This window comes from Halichoerus grypus, chromosome 3 (assembly GCF_964656455.1).
Source record: "Halichoerus grypus chromosome 3, mHalGry1.hap1.1, whole genome shotgun sequence".
NCBI classification, from domain to species: domain Eukaryota; kingdom Metazoa; phylum Chordata; class Mammalia; order Carnivora; family Phocidae; genus Halichoerus; species Halichoerus grypus.
In genome coordinates this window covers 45104303-45124057 of record NC_135714.1, presented here as the reverse complement: position 1 = coordinate 45124057, position 19755 = coordinate 45104303, and the positions used below count along the sequence as shown (strand labels likewise).

At 39.6% G+C, this 19755-nt stretch overlaps 1 long non-coding RNA gene across 1 annotated transcript in view; it reads right to left on the bottom strand.

The window, feature by feature from the left end:
- The window catches only part of LOC144381252 (uncharacterized), a 319122-nt gene that overhangs the window by 298265 nt on the left and 1102 nt on the right, over window positions 1–19755 (bottom strand). The gene's annotated exons all lie outside the window — the stretch shown is intronic.

The window sequence follows — 19755 nt, the reverse complement described above, 5'->3', positions numbered from 1 at the left end:
ATCAGGAACACGTCAAGGGTGCCCACTCTCACCACTGTTGTTCAACATAGTACTAGAAGTCCTAGCAACAGCAATCAGACAACAAAAAGAAATAAAAGGTATTCAAATTGGCAAAGAAGAAGTCAAACTCTCTCTTTTCCCAGACGACATGATACTTTATGTGGAAAACCCAAAAGACTCCACCCCCAAATTACTAGAACTCATCCAGCAATTCAGTAATGTGGCAGGATACAAAATCAATGCACAGAAATCAGTTGCTTCCTTATACACTAACAACGCAACTGTAGAAAGAGAAATTAGAGAAACGATTCCATTTACAATAGCACCAAAAAACATAAGATAACACGGAATAAACCTAACCAAAGAGGTAAAGGATCTATACTCTAGGAACTACAAAAACACTCAGGAAAGAAATTGAAGAAGACACAAAAAGATGGAAAAATATTCCATGCTCATGGATCGGAAGAATAAACATTGTTAAAATGTCTATGCTACCCAGAGCAATCTATACCTTCAATGCCATCCCGATCAAAATTCCAATGACATTTTTCAAAGTGCTGGAACAAACAATCCTAAAATTTGTATGGAATCAGAAAAGACCCCGAATCGCCAAGGAGATGTTGAAAAAGAAAAACAAAGCTGAGGGCATCACGTTGCCCGATTTTAAGCTATATTACAAAGCAGTGATCACCGAGACAGCATGGTACTGGCACAAAAACAGACATACAGACCAATGGAACAGAATAGAGAACCCAGATATGGACCCTCAACTCTATGGTCAAATAATCTTTGACAAAGCAGGAAAAAACATGCAATGGAAAAAAGACAGTCTCTTCAGTAAATGGTGCTGGGAAAATTGGACAGCCACGTGCAGAAGAATGAAACTCGACCATTCTCTAACACCATTCACAAAGATAAACTCAAAGTGGATGAAAGACCTCAATGTGAGACAGGAATCCATCAAAATCCTAGAGGAGAACATAGGCAGTAACCTCTTTGACATCGGCCACAGCAACTTCTTTCAAGATACATCTCCAAAAGCTAGTGAAACAAAAGCAAAAATGAACTTTTGGGACTTCAACAAGATAAAAAGCTTCTGCACAGCAAAGGAAACAGTCAACAAAACAAAGAGGTAACCCACAGAATGGGAGAAGATATTTGCAAATGACACTACAGATAAAGGGCTGGTATCCAAGATCTATAAAGAACTTCTCAAACTCAACACCCAAAAAACAAATAATCAAGTCAAAAAGTGGGCAGAAGAGAGGAACAGACACTTCTCTGAAGAAGACATACAAATGGCTAACAGACACATGAAAAAATGTTCATCATCATTAGCCATCAGGGAAATCCAAATCAAAACCACACTGAGATACCACCTTACACCAGTTAGAATGGCAAAAATGGACAGGGAAAGAAACAACAAATGTTGGAGAGGTTGTGGAGAAAGGGGAACCCTCTTACACTGTTGGTGGGAATGCAAGTTGGTACAGCCACTTTGGAAAACAGTGTGGAGGTGCCTCAAAAATTTAAAAATAGAGCTACCCTATGACCCAGCAATTGCACTACTGGGTATTTACCCCAAAGACACAGATGTAGTGAAAAGAAGGGCCATATGCACCCCAATGTTCAGAGCAGCAATGTCCGCAATAGCCAAACTGTGGAAAGAGCCGAGATGCCCTTCAACAGATGAATGGATAAAGAAGATGTGGTCCATATTTACAATGGAATATTACTCAGCCATCAGAAAAGATGAATACCCAACTTTTACATCAACATGGATGGGACTGCAGGAGATTATGCTAAGTGAAATAAGTCAAGCAGAGAAAGTCAATTATCATATGGTTTCACTTATTTGTGGAACATAAGGAATAACATGGAGGACATTAGGAGAAGGAAGGGAAAAATGGGGGGGGGCGAATTGGAGGGAGAGATGAACCATGAGAGACTATGGACCTGAGAAACAGGGTTTTAGAGGGGAGGGAGGAGGGGGGATTGGTTACCCCGGTGATGGGTATTAAGGAGGGCACGTACTGCATGGAGCACTGGGTGTTATACGAAAACAATGGATCGTGGATCACTACATCAAAAACTAATGATGTATTGTATGGTGACTAACATAACATAATAAAATTAAAAAAAGAAAAAAAAAAAAAGAAGGGCACTTGTTATGATGAGCAGTGGGTGTTATATGTAAGTGACGAACCACTGAACTCTACTCCTGAAACCAATATTGAACTGCATGTCAACTAACTAGAATTCACATTTAAAAAATAAAATAAATTTTTAAAAAAGAATCCAGTATACAAACTGAGAAGAAACAAGCCAAGACCACATCTTACAAACTCCTATTTTTACAAAGCTCACAAATATCATCAAATCTAAGATGTTCTCAATTATCAGAAACCATCATTATTTTTTCATATTTTTTCATATTCCCCCATTTTATTTTGAAAAATTTCAAACATAAAAGAGGTTGATAATATAGTACAATTAACTCTCATCCTTTTTACCTGAATTCATTTTAAGTAAATTCAGTTGTTAACATTTTACCACATGTTATATGTATGTATGATATGTGCTTATATAAACACACCAATCTACTTTTTCTCCTAACCTGAAAGTAAGTTGCAAGGAGACCACACTCCTAAACACTTTAGCAGACATCTCCTATGAACAAGAATAAGCTCCTGCATAACACAATAACATTATCATACCCAAAAATTTTATCTAACATGCAGTTCATATTCATATTCCTACAGTTGACTCTGGACCAAGATGGTGACATAGGAGCCTCCTCCCACTGATGCACTGAATGTACAGCTACACAAAGAATAATTCCCTAAAAGAGAAATCCAGAAACTAGATGAGTGTCTCCTACACACTGGGTGAACAAGAAAATATCCACATCAAAACATGTAGGAAAGGTTCACCACTAAGCCCCACCCTCAGCACAGCACCATACAATCTGGAGGGAACCCCCAACTCCCAGCTTCTCCCTACAGTTTGATCATACAACTAGCGTGCCACACAGGAGTTTAAAGCTCTTACCCAAGGGACAGAACCCCAAAACATATAGCTCTGAAAGCCAATAGGTCTTGTGTTCACAAGTCCCACAGGACTATAGCAAACAAAGAAGCAGTTTTTAAATGGGTGCAGGAGGACCACCCAACAGCTATACACCCAGGCTCAGCACAGATGGAACAAGAAAAATGCTCATCTCCTAGTTTCTCCTTGGAAGGAACTCCCTACATACCTTTCTACCTGCTTCCTGAAAGTCCACCTACCTTCTAATCAGCCTACACCTAGATCCTTACCAATGTTCTCTCCTTTAAAATAACGATGGGTCTTGGCACAGCTTCAACTCCTGGGAGTCACCCAGAACAGATATAGTGGCTTGAATAATTATAAACGTTTGAGAGGCAACCAGACACTTGAGCCAGGTTGATTGACAAGGTTCATCTCCTATACAAGACCAGTCTATAAGACTAGAAGAGGCAGCTGTTTTGTCTAATACACAGAAACCAACACAGAGAGCCAAGGAAAATGAAGAAATAGGTAAATATGTTCCTAACAACACAACAAAATAAATCTCCAGAAACAGATCTCATGAAATGGAAAGAAGTGATTTATCCAGTAGAAAGTTGAAAATAATGATCACAAAGATGCTCACCAAAGTGAGGAGAGTAACACAAAAACAACATGAGAATTTCAATAAAGAAAATATTAAAAAGTTCCAAACAGAAATCATAGAGCTGAAGAATATCATTGCTGACCTGAAAACTTGAATAGAGGGGTTCAATACCAAACTAGATCAAGCAGAAGAAAGGATCAGTATACTTAAAGACAGGGCAGTGGAAGTCATCTAATCAGAGGAGCAAAAAGAAAAAAAGAATGAAAAAGAGTGAAGATAGCTTAAGGGAATTATAGGACACCATAAAACAAAGCAATATAAGCATTATAGAGGTCCCAGAAGGAGAAAAGAGAAGGAGGCAGAAAGCTTATTCAAAGAAATAATGGCTGAAATCTTCCTTACCCTGGGGAAAAACCAGACACCCAGAACTAGGAAGTCTAAAAAGAACCAAATATGATGAATCTCAATAGACCCACACTGAAACACAGTATAATCAAGTGATCAAAAGTTAAAGACAAAGAGAGCATCTTAAAAGCAGCAAGAGAAAAGCAACTTGTTACTAACAAGAAGAAACCCCATAAGGCTATCAGTGGATTTTTCAGCAGAAAGCTTAACAGGTAGGAAGGAAGTGGGATGATATTCTCAAAGTGCTGGGGGGGGAAACTGCCAACCAAAAATATTCTACCTGGCAAAGTTGTCCTTCAAAGTTGAAGAAGAGATAAAGAGTTTCCTAGACAAACAAGAGCTGATAGAGTTCTTCACAACTAGACTGGCCTTACAAGAAATGTTACATGTTAAATTCTTCAAGCTGAAATAAAAGGACACTAATTGGTAACAAGAAAACATATGACAGTAAAAAATTTACTTAAAAGTAAATATATAGTTAAATACAGAATACTCTAATATCATAATGGCAGTGGTTCTATCCCTTATAACTCTAGTATAAAAGTTGTATCCAAATAAATATAACTTCAACAATTTGTTAATGGATGCACAATGTAAAAAGATGTAAACTGTGACATCAAAAACAAAATATGTGGGAAGGGTACAAAAATGTAGAACTTGCATATGCATTTGAAGTTAAGTTGTTATTAGCTTAAAATAGACTATTATAAATGTAAGATTTTTATGTAAGCCTCAAGGTAACCACTAAGCAATAACCTATAATAAATACACGAAAGATAAAGAGAAAAGAATCAAAGCATATTCTATATAAAATCATCAAAACACAAAAGAAGAGAGCAAGAGAAGGAGGAACTAAAAAAGTCAGAAAACAATTAACAAAATGGCAATAGTAGTCCTTACCTATTAATAATTATGCTAAATGTAAATGGACTCAATACTCCAGTCAAAAGACATAGAGTGGTTGAATGGATAGAAAGAAAAGAAAAGAAAAGAAAAGAAAAGGAAAGGAAAGGAAAAAGAAAGACCTAACTATATGCTGCCTATAAGAGACTCACTTTAGCTTTAAGTACACACATAGAATGAAAGTGATAGGATGGAAAAATATATTCTATACAAATGGAAACAAAAAAATAAGGGGTAGCTATATTCTTACCAGACAAAACAGACCTTAAGCCAAAAACTGTAACAAGAGACAAAAAAGTCATTATAGAATTATAATCCTCATTAAAAGGATATAATTATAAATATTTATGTACCAAACATCAGAACACCTAAATAAATAGAAAGGAGAAATAAGACAGCAATACAGTAATAATAGGGGACTTCAGGACCCCACTTTCAACACTGAAGAGAACACATCCAGACAGAAAATCAATAATGACACATTGGACTTAAGCTACACATTAGACCAGATGAACCTAAAAGACATATACAGAACACTCCATCCTACAGAAGGATATACATTCTTCTCAAGCACCCATGGAATATTCTCTGGGATAGTTCATATGTTAGGCCACAAAACAAGTCTTAACAAATTTAAGAAGATTGAAATCGTATCAAGCATCTTTTATAACCACAATGGTATAAAACTAGTAATCAATTATAAAAAGAAAACTGGGAAGCTCACAAATATGTAGGCATTAAACAACACACTCCAGAACAACAAACAAGTCATAGAAGAAATAAAAAACAGAAATCAAAAATTCTTGAAAGATATCACCTCACAACTACCACCTACTTTCTATTCATTAGAATAGCTATCACCAAAAAGATAATAGATAACAACTGTTGGAGAACATGTGGAGAAAAGGGAAGCCTTGTACACTGCTGGTAGGAATGTAAATTGGTGCAGTTGCTATGGAAAATGGTATGGAAGTTCCTCTAGAAATTAAAAATAGAATGACCATATGTTCCAGCAATCCCACTTCTGGATATATGTCCAAATGAAACAAACCCAGTATCTCAAAGAGATATCTGCACTCCTATGTTCACTGCAGCATTATTCACAATAGCTAAGATAAGGAAACAACCTAAGTGTCCATCAATAGATGAATGGATAAAGAGAATGTGGTATGCATATACAATGGAATATTACCCAGTCTTTTTTTTTTTTTTTAAGATTTTATTTATTTATTTGACAGAGAGAGAGATAGCGAGAGCAGGAACACAAGCAGGGGGAGCGGGAGAGGGAGAAGCAGGCTTCCTGCCGAGCAGGGAGCCCGATGTGGGACTCGATCCCAGGACCCTGGGATCATGACCTGAGCTGAAGGCAGACACTTAATGACTGAGCCACCCAGGCACCCTATCCAGTCTTTAAAAAGAAGGAATTCTGCCAGAAGACATGAACAGATATTTCTCCAAAGAAGACATACAAATGGCCAAAAGACACATGAAAAAATGCTCAACATCACTCAGCATCAGGGAAATACAAATCAGTAAGATACCGCCTCACACCAGTCAAAATGGCTAAAATTAATAAGTCAGGAAAAAACAGATGTTGGCGAGGATGCAGAAAAAAGAGAACCCTCTTACACTGTTGGTGGGAATGCAAACTGGTACAGCCACTCTGCAAAACAGTATGGAGGTTCTTCAGAAAGTTAAAAATAGAGTTACCCTATGACCTAGCAATTGCACTATGTATCCAAAAGATACAAAAATAGGGGTGCCTGGGTGGCTCAGTCATTAAGCGTCTGCCTTCGGCTCCGGTTATGATCCCAGAGTCCTGGGATCGAGCCCCGCATTGGGCTCCCTGCTCTGCAGGAAGCCTGCTTCTCCCTCTCCCACTCCCCCTGCTTGTGTTTCCTCTCTTGCTGTGTCTCTCTCTGTCAAATAAATAAATAAAATCTTTAAAAAAAAAAAAAGATACAAAAATACTTATTTGAAGGGGCACATACACCTCAGTGTTTATAGCAGCAACATCTACAATAGCCAAACTATGGAAAGAGCCTAGATGTCCATCAACAGATGAACGGATAAAGAAGATGTGGTACATAGATACAATGGAATATTACTCAGCCATCTAAAAAAATGAAATCTTGGGGCACCTGGGTGGCTCAGTTGGTTGGGCGTCTGTCTTTGGCTGGGGTCATGATCCTGGAGTCCTGAGAGTAAGCCCTGCATGGGGCTCCCTGGTCAGTGGGGAGACTGCTTCCACCTCTCCCTGACCCCTGCTCGTGCTCTCTCTCTCTCTCAAATAAATAAAATCTTTTTTAAAAAAAATGAAATCTTACCATTTGCAACGACATGGATGGAACGAGAGGGTATTATGCTAAGCGAAATAAGTCAATCAGAAAAAGACAATTATATGATTTCATTCACATGTGGAATTTAAGAAACAAAACAGATGAACATAGGGGGAGGGAGGGGAAAATAAAATAAGACAAAATCAGAGAAGGAGACAAACCATAAGAGAATCTTAAGTATAGGAAACAAACTGAGGGTTGCTGGAAGGGAGGTGGGTGGGAGGATGGGGTAACTGGGTGATGGGCATTAAGGAGGGCATTTGCTGTAATGAGCACTGGATGTTATATGCAATTGATGAATCACTGAACTCTACCTCTCAAACTAGTAATACACTATATGTTAATTAGCTGATTTTAAATAAAATAAATATAAAATAAATAAAAAGAAAGAAATTCTGCCATTTGTGATGACATAGATAAAGCTGGAGAACATTATGCTAAATGAAATGAGCCAGACAGAGAAAGACAAATACTACATGGTATCACTAGAATGGTGGTTACCAAGGGTTTAGGAGATGAGGGAAATAGGGGGAGACTGGTAAAAGGGTACAAATTTTTAGTTATAAGACAAATAAGGTATGAGGATCTAATGTATGGCAACTATGGTTGATAACATGAAATTTGCTAATGGAGTAAAGAAATGTTCTCAACAACAACAAAAAAAGGTAAATATGTGAGGTGATGGATATGCTACTTAACTCAATGGTGGAAATCCTTTCACATGTATATATACATCAAATCATCACACTGTGCACTTTAAATATATTATAATTTTATTTCTTAATTATTATCTCTGTAATAATTCTAAGACTAATGAAACTTATATCGCTCTTTGATTTTTTAACCCACATCCTCACCAAGAAATTATACATTGTATTTAGTTGTCATTTCTCTTTAATCTCCTTTAATCTAAACTAAGTCCCCTGCTTTTTTTAATCAAGATATACTTTCATTTTAATTACTGCTAAGGAAAAAAAGTACTGCCATTTATAACTATAAAATGTCATCAATTATATGATGAATGCTGTTAAATGTTGAAATTTGATATGTTAAAATACGAGAAAAAAAGTACTTCCTAGGATCGATGAAATATGATATTTCTGTCTAGATTTGATGTAAAGACAAAGTGACAGATAATAATCAAAAGTTTGGAAAATAGGGCGCCTGGGTGGCTCAGTTGGTTAAGCGACTGCCTTCGGCTCAGGTCATGACCCCGGAGTCCCTGGATCGAGTCCCGCATCAGGCTCCCTGCTCGGCAGGGAGCCTGCTTCTCCCTCTGACCCTCCTCCCTCTCATGTGCTTGCTCTCTCTCATTCTCTCTCTCTCAAATAAATAAATAAATAATCTTTAAAAAAAAAAAAAAAAAAAAAAGTTTGGAAAATATGTCCAGTAAGAAAGGGCTAAAGAAAACTGAGAGCACTTAGCTGGAAGAAAAGGTTAAAAGGCAATTTTATAACAAACTTTAAGTTTATGAGAACCCTTAAGTGGAAGACGGTGACAAGATTTTTTATTATATTCTAAGAAAACAAAAGAAGAAAAAAAAGCACATGAATTTAAACCATAAAGTCAGGGCTTTAATTTAGCCAAAAGTAATTTTTTTCTGCCTAGAAATACCTTTAAAAATTATTCAGAATGGTTCATGAGTCTCTCCAAAGATGTGGGCAGAATGTGCTCGACTGGGAAGTGGGCTTTTAGGCAATTTTTTTTTGAGGTAAGATATATGGCCTGGTGGAACAACAGACAAAAAGCACCTTGGAGGTGAAATGTCAAGAGCAGAAGTCTGATTACTGAAGCCAGACAGATGTGTCTGTGATGGTGACAGCATATAATGGGCAGTCATTCCTAATTAGAGAATTATTGTGACAAAAATCATATGTAAGGAATTTTTTTTCCTGGCACTTACAAGTCAGTTGGCTTGGAATAAGTAAAGAGCAGGAGTAGGGAGGCCAGCTAGAGTCAATGCAATAAGCCAGCCTTACCATGGACTCCGTATGTAACCACCCCTCACAGATCCCCCATACAGACAGCAGAAGCCTGAAAACTCAGGATTAGAACATTTTTCTCTGACTTCCTGTAAATGCAGTGTTACTATCCATCTTTTAAAACTGAGTAGGGATGCCTGGGTGGTTCAGTTGGTTAAGCATCTGCCTTCAGCTCAGGTCATGATTCCAGGGTACTGGGATCCAGGCCCGAGACAGGCTCCCTGCTCAGTAAGGAGTCTGCTTCTGCCTTTCCCTCTGCTCCTCCCCCAGCTCATGCTCTCTCAAATAAATAAAATATTTTAAAAAATTAAAAAATAGTAAAACTGAGGATGTTTCTGTTTCCTTAGGAAAGCAAAGGTTAAGACTGAGTGGGTGGGTAAGATCTTGCAGACACAGAGAGCCCAAGGAGAATAGAGGCTATAGATTCCAAAGCCAGGTTTTAATAACTTTAACAATTTTGCCTGCGTCCTTTTCTTTGCTTTTCTCACACTCATGGAAACAAGGTATTATTACTGAGATTCCATGCCTACTGGAAACACTTATTAGTTGTAAGGTCAGGTCAATCCTAACAATATGAGACATGTTCCAAAATCTATTATCTAAAATATACTTCAAATCTCAGCTCCACGCTTCTTTAATTTTTGATAATGAGCATTTGGTGTTCAAGAGTATATAGCGTTATAAATTGAGGTAGCTAATAACCCTAAGAATTAGCTCCTTTGAAATCAGTGACAAGAGTGCCCTCTCGGGCTTTTTTTTTTTTTTCTCCTGACCTTGACGTTCCCAAACTGCAAATATTGCTGATGCTTTTAATTTACTAGATTATAGTTCTCCTTTAAGTGATTCCAAAGAACAGAAGTCTCTCTCCGGAAACAGCCTCTGATTAAATACACCACCTTCATCAGTTCACCAGAATCACTGAATCATTCTGCCCTTGACCCCAGAACCTAAATTTGCCCACAGGAAGATAACAAAAGAGAGACAGTAGAAGGGGAAATTCAACACTACAGTTAAAGGTGTCCTAAATAGTATGGCCACCATCAGAAATTGCTTAAGTTATCAACTCTTTATAGATGGGGCTGGACCTTCCCCAGGGGAGTTTTAGACCTAGGGCAACCCTTTGGGATGCCTTGCTCACTGGAGGTATTTAGAAAATGTGTACTGGCCTAAAGAAAATCCTCTAATTAGCAAGAAAAGGCATCAAGGAGTTTTAAGAAAGTGTAATACATAATGTAAATTGGTGCCAAGAGTCCCTTTTTACTGACGACAACTCCAAAGAAGTTGCACCCAGCCCCTTCAGAGGTCCCCCATTCGGGTATGGATAGAACTTGCCGCTCCCACTGTTCAAGTGTTACCTTGAACAAGATCTGCTCAGGTCCTTGGAATTTCAGGGCAGAGCATGTCCTCTGCTGACAAAAAGAGTATTTTCCTCATTCCAAATCTGAAAGTGAAATGCATCCTCCCAGTTCATTCTTCAGGGCCTTCCTTATGCCTCCAAAGTAATTTTGAGGCATTCTATTTCATTTCCATGATAGCAGATTTATGAATATTTACTGATTGCAAGCAATGACTATAGGGAAGCCCTGGAGAACGGCTCAACTTCACTGCAGTAGTTTTAACAATAATCAAAGTTTCAAAGGAGCCAATGTGCCTTCCTTAGCTCATTACAAATAACATGCCATGGCTTAAAGATATCAAAGCAAATGACTGAAACAATAAAATATAATAAAGAAAGGGGGAAAAGTCATCTCCCTCTATAAAACAATTAAAGAGTCCCAGATGTTAGAAAAATTGCCATTGGTCAGAAAGTGACTTAGGAAGGAAGCTAAGATTGCAAACCAGTTGCTTTCTCTTCCTGCCCCCACCCCCACCCCCATTAGTCCTTCGATCTGGGTCTTTAATGCATTTTTCATTTACACAAAGACTTCTCTTAGCATGTAGATTTCTAATCTCACCTGGTTTTACAACAACCCCCATATTTTGAGTTATCTGAAATGCCAGCTAGACTGTTGCTGCTCTCTAGATATTTTGAATACTGGCTTTTCAACAGCCTAGATTGAAAGTGTCTGAGAACCTCTAAATTCCTATACGACAGTAAAATATTATTGTTGTTCTATCTAAAACACCAAGAGTGGACTCAACAAACTAAAAACTAAATAATCTATCCATAATCACACTTGAATTCCACATATATGTATTGAGTGTCTACTACATGCCAGGCACCTTTCTGGACCCTAGGGATTGAGCAGTGAACAAAGACAGAAAAAAAATGATGGCTCTCAAGGAGCTTACATTGTACCAGAGAGAGACATAATAAATGATTAAAACAGAAAGTAAGGAGTATATGAGATGGGCGTAAGTGCTAGGAAGAAAAATACAAGAGGAATGCCTGGAAAGGGCAGAGAGAGTAGGGGCAGCAGCACTGACAAACGACACGCAAGCAGAGCCCTAAAGCAGGTTAACCTGTGCCAGAAGCATCCTCGCTATGATTGAGACCAGGAGTAGCGTAAAAGCTAATGTGGCTGTACCCAAGTGGGCAAGGACAGGCTGGTACAAAATAGAGTCAGAGAGAACAAGAGGCCAGACAGGACTGGCTTTGCAGTCATCCTGGCTCTGTCTGGCTGGAACTCAAGAGTTAGTGGGATGGAAAGTCATTGGAGGCTACTGAGTCGGGGAGAGAAGGAACACTTTTATTTCCTCATAACTTAAATCATTTTCAAGCAGTTACTATTACTAACCCTCAGGTTTTACAGATAGAAAAAAAAAAGGGGGGGGGGCGCCTGGGTGGCTCAGTCGTTAAGCGTCTGCCTTCAGCTCAGGTCATGATCCCCGGGTCCTGGGATGGAGCCCCGCATCGGGCTCCCTGCTCCGCGGGGCGCCTGCTTCTTCCTCTCCCACTCTCCCTGCTTATGTTTCCTCTCTCACTGTGTCTCTGTCAAATAAATAAATAAAATCTTTAAAGAAAAAAAAAAAAAAGGACTTATTCTAAAAACAGGACTGTTTCAAGACTCAATCTTTATACTTTTGTGAATCTATTGGAGAGAAACTGGCTTCCATTCTGTTGCAGAGAACACACTAGGGAAGCCCAAATTCAACACACTGATCTTCAAACAGAATTACCTGCTTTGGGAGAAAGGCTAGCTCGGGCCTACTGCATATACATACTTCTCTTAGGCAGAAGGTGGATGGATGAGATGGTCCATAAACACTGATAGAAATCTTATTAGCTGAATCACATTAGATTAGCCAAGTAGTGTTATTGAGGGCATCTGAAAAAACGTCAAGTGCTAACGTCAGAGGACTATGCATTAAATAGAGGTGAGATACTAACACCTAGAAGGACAAATGGAAATTATTTCATTATTTAAAATAAATTTATCCATATTTCCTAAGCAACTACCTATTCCTTTGATCATACAAGAGAAAAGCTTCTCCTCAGTCAGAAGGCAGTTACTTAAAATAAAGAGGCAGACAGATATTTGATGGTTTGATGCGCAAGTCCCTTGCTGAAATGACCTCCATCTGAGCCTGCCATTGTGCCCAGAATTAGGTATTCCTTTGGGCTAAGTCATTATCTCACTAAAAGGCCTTTGCAAAGGCTAATGCATAGTTAAGCACATTAACTTCTCAGCCCCTGGAGATGCACACTAGCTAACTGAAACCTTGGCAAGCAGGGCCCTGAGGGAAAGTAATATAAGTGGGCACTGGCCCAACAACAGCACTTTTTTATCCTTCCATTAATAATACCATTTATTGAGCTTTTACTATGTGCCAGCTTCTAATCTTAGAAGAGCCCAGAGGTTACTATTATTATTCTCATTAAAGAAGTTGAGTAAATCTCCCAAGGTCCAAAGCTGTAAGTGTGAATCTAGAATTCAAACCCAGCACTTAACGCAGTGCTTAGCACATAGTAGGTGCTAAATAATCCACAAATGAATGAATGAATGAAACCAGATCTATCTGATTCCAAAGCTCAGACTCTTACCTATGTGCATTTATTTAACGGTTTATAGTTTTTAAGCACTTGCCCATATGCTGTGGTAACTTGGGTAGAAACCACCCAAAGTGGTATTTCTCCCAATAAAGCACCTCTTGTAAGATACTTCCTCTTCCCCCAGCTTATTCAGTATGACTCCAAGAGAACCTGGAGAGAATCTGGAACATGAGGAATACACAGGGCAGGGTGTTGCCTTGTGGGGAACAGAAAGGAGAAGGAAGGGGGGCGACTAGGCTATCCCAGTAAGTTGGGTGAGGACTTTGCAGACAAAAGGCTGAGACACATAAAGATGAAACGCTCCTGTGGTGGTTAAAAGGGTAGGCTCCAGAGTCACTCAGACTTGGCTGCTAGCCAGCCCCATCTCTTAATAGCTGTGTGACTTAACCATTCTGCACCTCAGTTTCTGCATCTGTAAAATGGGGCTCATTGAACCTACTTTACCAGATAGTCATGAAATCATGTGAGAAAATGTGTGTAAAGCACAGTGACCAACACATAGTAAGTGCTCAATAAAAGTTAACTATCCTGTTTATTAAAGAGTGAGATGGTAGTTCCCATGGACAAATGTTACAATGTGACCTACGGTCTTCATTGGAGCCATAAACCACTGTAGTTCCCACATTTGAAGATCTTCATAAAATAAAAATAAATCTCTCTCTGACCTAAAGGTTTTGAAAATAGTCACCATCCTGAAAGCAGGAACCAAAAAGACCTCTTAAGAACTTATTTCACCCTCCAATGCTAAGATGTCCCAGTTTCCAAACCCCTGTCTGGGGGAGGTTGAAGTGAGCCTTCCTCCAGTAGTTTCCCCTTTTAGGAATTCTGTTTCATGCCAGTGTTAATTTCACAGTCCTTAGTATTCTTTCTATTATTCATGAGTTCTCTGCAATTCAATTTTACAAAGCAAAGGAGGGCAAACACAGATACGTTTTTCCCTTTGAAAACAAAACAGTTTTAGCCTCTGTGGAATGGAAGGCCTGCTGATCAGATGAGTCTCATGTAGCCATAGCAATTGGATTTAAGCCCGTTTCTTGAAGACAGCCCAAAGACAAACTCCACGGCTTGCATTTACATTTGGGGGACATTTTACATTGCATTTCTCTTTGTAAGAGTGTATCAATTCCCTGAAATCTACCCTGCTTTTTTTTGTAATTCAGCTTCCCTCCCCCTTTATTAGACAACTGTGAGACCCACATACAAAAGAAAGGGGGGGGAGTAGACTCTCCCCCCATCCTACCTCTGTTTGTCCTGCTTCCAGGAGGCCCTCCCATAAGACAATTACATTCCTTCACAATCTGAGTGTGTCAAATGCTTTGGTGCTAATGGAATAACTTGACCAAATGGACTGCCATTAAATTTTCTGTCAGCCCCTGTGCAATAAGTTGTGGCATGCAGAAGGGTCATGGCATATATGGGATCTTTGTGCAAAAAAGAAAAAGTCACTCCTATGATGGTGCAAGAGTTTGGCAGACAGTGTCATTTTGCAAATTAAAAATAAAGTACACTTTCCTCAAGACTGACACTGTCTTGAACACAGGCAAGATTTCAGCCCCTACCCATACCTGCCAAACTATAGAGTAGCTCTGCTCTCAAACACAGGACAACAGCACTCTGTCATCCTTCACCCAGTGTCTTCGTACCTATACCCACTGTGAAAGCTTTGTTGAGAAAATCTAGGACGCAGTGGTCAAACTTAGGGACTGGTTTATAAATTCCTCATTTCATTCCTTTTTTTAATGTTTTTAATTAACATATAATGTATTATTTGTTTCAGGGGTAAAGGCCTCATTTCATTCTGAAAATGAAAACAACTAACCTACTTTGCTGGAAGTGGGGTTGATTAGCTCAGACTAAAGCTTAATGGATAGGATGTCATTTAAGCCTGGGCATCCTTCCCCTCTGGAAAATGTTTGGTACCACAGACTAATATATAAACATCCAGTACCTCAGCTCTTGTTCTTAGAGACACATGAGGCAAAGAGATGTTGAAATTTTAACTGTCATAATCAAATACTTACATGTGCCAGAGTGTTTGATTGGAGGACTCAGGAGCTACCATATCCAGTTTATCACATCTCACCCTGTGATCTAGACAAGCCACTGTGGCTACATCTTCACAGAGATATTGGTAGTGAAAGGGCCATAGACTCATTACAGAGAAGGGGGACCTCTTCTCCACCATAGTGGAGAGCATCAAAAATAAAGGAAGATATCAGAAGTGGAAAAGGGAGAGTATAATGGACAGATGTGTCCACCTGCAATCAGCGAGGAGAAGTAACAGGCTCAGAAAAGAATTGTTAGGAAAATAAGAACTGTAGAAATCACCTAAAGTACCATCCTGAAATGATTCCAAGATCTTCTCCTCCCATACCAATAGCTGGACCTCCTCATATCACTTTCATGTCTAAGACAACTTGAACCACATCCAGGTTCAGTGGGACACATGTTTCCTGGGACATGCATCCCTGTTCAGTGGGCCTCAAAGGCTAGGTTGGACATTTGGGGCAACCATCAGTGAGCGGACCATGTATTGCTAGGGGGGCAAGTAGTGAAGGGGACACTCTCTCTTCAGAGACTTCCACTGGTACACAGGGACATATCCTCCATGTAGCAAGCTCTCCTTGACCAGGAACAGCCTTTACAGTTTCTAAAACTCATGAACTATTTGTCCATTCTACATTACGACAAAGTGGTCTCCATCCTCTCACTGTAAACATCCCTGGGTCTAGAGGCCACTGTCACATTGTCCAAGGCCTTCCAGCCCCAGTGTGAAATAAGCCAACTCTCTTCTCCTTTCCTGTCTAGGTCTGGCCTCCTCTCTCAGGTTTGTGGCTGTCCTGTAAATTCTGCTGAAGTCATTGAGTTAACAAATGACCTAACAGAGCTCCTAGCAAGGACTAAAAGCAGTGCTGAGTGTGATCTTGATTAGATTAAATGATCGCCATTCGGCTAAGTCCTCTACGATAAGAATTAAAATTAATGTTGAATTTTTTTTTAAAGAATTGAATTTCAGCCCCAGAGTCAAATATTAGGCACTGGTGATAAAGACAGAGAGCAGATGCCCCCCTTCCCATCCTCCAGCTTCTCCATCATTTTCCCACCATGTGCCCACTTCTCTATCCTAGCAACTACTGCTTGGATTTGGCACCAGGAAAAAGACATAGGAACAAAAGCCAGGTAACTAGGAGTATATGGATATTTCGACCTATTTCTCACATTCCTCTGGCATAGCTCTCTCCCACCTTCCCCTGCTCCCCCATCATGTGTGGGTGCATGTGTGTGTGTACCCATGCACGCACACACACATGTGCAGGCGTGCACACAATTAGTCAGTGAGCACAAAAGTGGTAATCAAATCTTTTATCCCTCAGTCAGGGGGAAATGGGGTTGCTAACGCAAATTGCATTTTCAAACCTAGTCCTGCTCTATAGAAACAAAGGCTCCTGCCAGAAAAACACCCTGTAATTCACTTGGCATTATTACCAGTGGATAAATGAGAGGTTGTGATTTCAGCTCTCCTTCTGATTGCCCTATGAAGTGGCACCCCCACTGGTATTCTGGCTACCCTGTTATTCTCAGAGCATTCAAATCACCCTCCTTGCCCCTATTTTGAAAATGGCCATTGAGATACAAACAAAATGACTTTAAAACTTGACATTCCAAAATATGGTTGTTGTGCTTTGTGGAAATTAACTGTCTCTTTGTGTAGGAAAAAACAAAACAAACAAATAAAAAAGCATATGTAACTAAGATACCCATTTCCAGTTGGATCTGAAAGGTTTCCACAAAAAGAGAATCAGCCTCACTGTCTTTGCTCACTCAAGCTTCTCTTGGGAGCTACGCCAACAGCACCCTTCAAGGTCAGCTGTGCCAAGGCACTCCTCCTGTTCAGGCACTTCCTGAAGAGGAAGGAAATGAGCCACCAAAACCTGACTTCCTCCACCTTCTGCAAGAACCTTCTGATTGGCAGTGAAGTAGAGACATTAGTAAAGCTTAGATTAAACTGGAAACATTAATTGGTACAGAGCCAAAAAAAAAGGGATTAATATCGGGCGCCTGGGTAGCTCAGTTGGTTAAGCAACTGCCTTCGGCTCAGGTCATGATCCTGGAGTCCTGGGATCGAGTCCCACATCAGGCTCCCTGCTCAGCAGGGAGTCTGCTTCTCCCTCTGACCCTCCCCCCTCTCATGCTCTATCTCATTCTCTCTCTCAAATAAATAAATAAAATCTTTAAAAAAGGGGGGGATTAATATCTAAAATATATAAGAAACTTACACAATTCAATAAAAAACAAATAACCCAATTATAAAATGGGCAAAGGACCTGAATAAACATTTCTTCCAAAGAAAACATCCAAATTGGCAACAGGTCCTTGAAAAGGTGTTCAACATCACTAACCACCAGGGAAATGCAAATCAAAACCACAATGAGGTATCACCCCATATGATTATTAGGATGGCTTTTATCAAAAAGATAAGAGGGACGCCTGGGTGGCTTGGTCAGTTAAGGATCTAAGGATCTGCCTTCAGCTCAGGTCGTGATTGAGGGGATCCTGGGATCAGCAGATCAGTCTGCTTCACCCTCTCCCTCTGCTCCCCGCCCCCCGTGTGTTCTCTCTTGCTCTCTCTCACTCTCTCTCTCAAATAAATAAATAAATAAAATCTTTAAAAAAAAAAAAAAAGACCAGAGGTAACAAGTGTTGGGGAGAATGTAGAGAAAAGGGAACACTTGTGCAATGTTGGTGGGAATGTAAATTACACAGCCATTATGAAAAAAAAATCTGCAAAAGATTAGAACTAGAACTACCATATGATCCAGCAATCCCACTTCTGAGTATATATCCAAAAGAAACAAAATCAGTATCTCAAAGACATATCTGCACCCCCATGTTCATTGCAGCATATATTTACAATAGTCAAGACTTGGAAACAACCTAAATGTCCATCAACAGATGAATGGATAAAGAAAATGTGGTATATAAATACAGTGGAGTATTATACAGCCTTAAAAAGAAAGAAGGAAATCCACAATATGTAACAACATGGATGAACCTGGAGGGCACTATGCTAAGTGAAATAAGTCAGTCACAGGACAAATACTGCATGATTCCACTTATATGAGATATCTATAAACTCATAGAAACACAGAGTTAGAGTGGTGATTGGCAGGGACTAGGGGGAGAGGGAAATGGGGACTTACTATTCAATAGATATGAAGTTTCAGTTTATAGTGAGTAAGATGAATGCAAAATGAGTAAGTTCTAGAAATCTGCTGTATAACATAATGCCTAGAGTTAACAATACTACATGGTACACTTAAGAATGTGTAAGAAGGTAGATTTCATGTTAAGTGTCTTATCACACATACACACACACACCACAATCTAATAATTTCAAAAGAAAAAAAAACCCACCATGATGGGCCACATTTCTAGAAACTGGGTCATTTCTATCCATGCCATTCTGGCACAGCTTTGACTCTCTTTGGTACAAAGCGGCTAAAAGAAGATAAGGAATCCCAGAATGCCTCCTAAGGGCAGACAACACAGCACAGCATTTCTGGAATCAGGATTAAGAACATCGAGGTTGAAGAGCAATGGCTCTGAAATTTCTGCCATTTTGCTCTAACCTGTGCTAAAGTCTAACAGTTCTGCCTCCTGAAGTGGCAGGTGTCCCAGGTTCTAGCAAGCTGAGTTCTGGACCTAAGGAGACCTGCTAGTAGTTATGTAAAACTGCTATAAATATTTAGTGTACTCTGTGAATTGCCATTTCAAAAATGTGAAAAGGTAAAACAATGAAACAAAGAAAAAAGAACTTTTTATTCCCAAATACCTGATCAGCATGGATGTTCTGGTTTTGATTTTTGGGGTTTTTTTTTTTTTTTCATTTTAAAATGCTTTATTATAGAGAATTTCAAACATATAGGATAATGTAATGAAGTTGCCTGTACCCAACACTGAGGTGAACAACTTATCAACTCTTGACCAACCTTTTTAACCTATACACCTTCTCCAGTGATGGTGTTAAACCAGTTCATATCTCTCTCAAGAGTGGATTGTAAACATTTCTTCACACAGCTCGATAGTGTGAAATCAGTCATGGTAACACAGGAGTTTTGACCTGCTCCATTTCTGATCTGGGCCATTTCATCACTCCTTAAGCAACTTGGTAGTCCCCCACTCCCAGGAGGTAATGATATTGGTGCCAAACCTAGTGTCAACACATGGTCATCAGCAGGCTCAAGACTCAAAGCTCTGGCCCTACCCTTCAACCCATTCCACCCACTTCCATTTGCAGGGAATGTTTAAAGCTAGAAAAAAGGTATTGGGTCAGGATTCCCCTTGCCCTCCACTCCTCCTGGGTCACAACCATAATGGTGAGCCTAGGACAGTAGTACAGGGGATGAGCCATCCAATCTGGGGTCACAGTGCCTGTTGCCCTCAGCCAAACCCCTGGGTTCAGCCTGGGATCTCCTGCAGAGGACAGAGAACTCAATT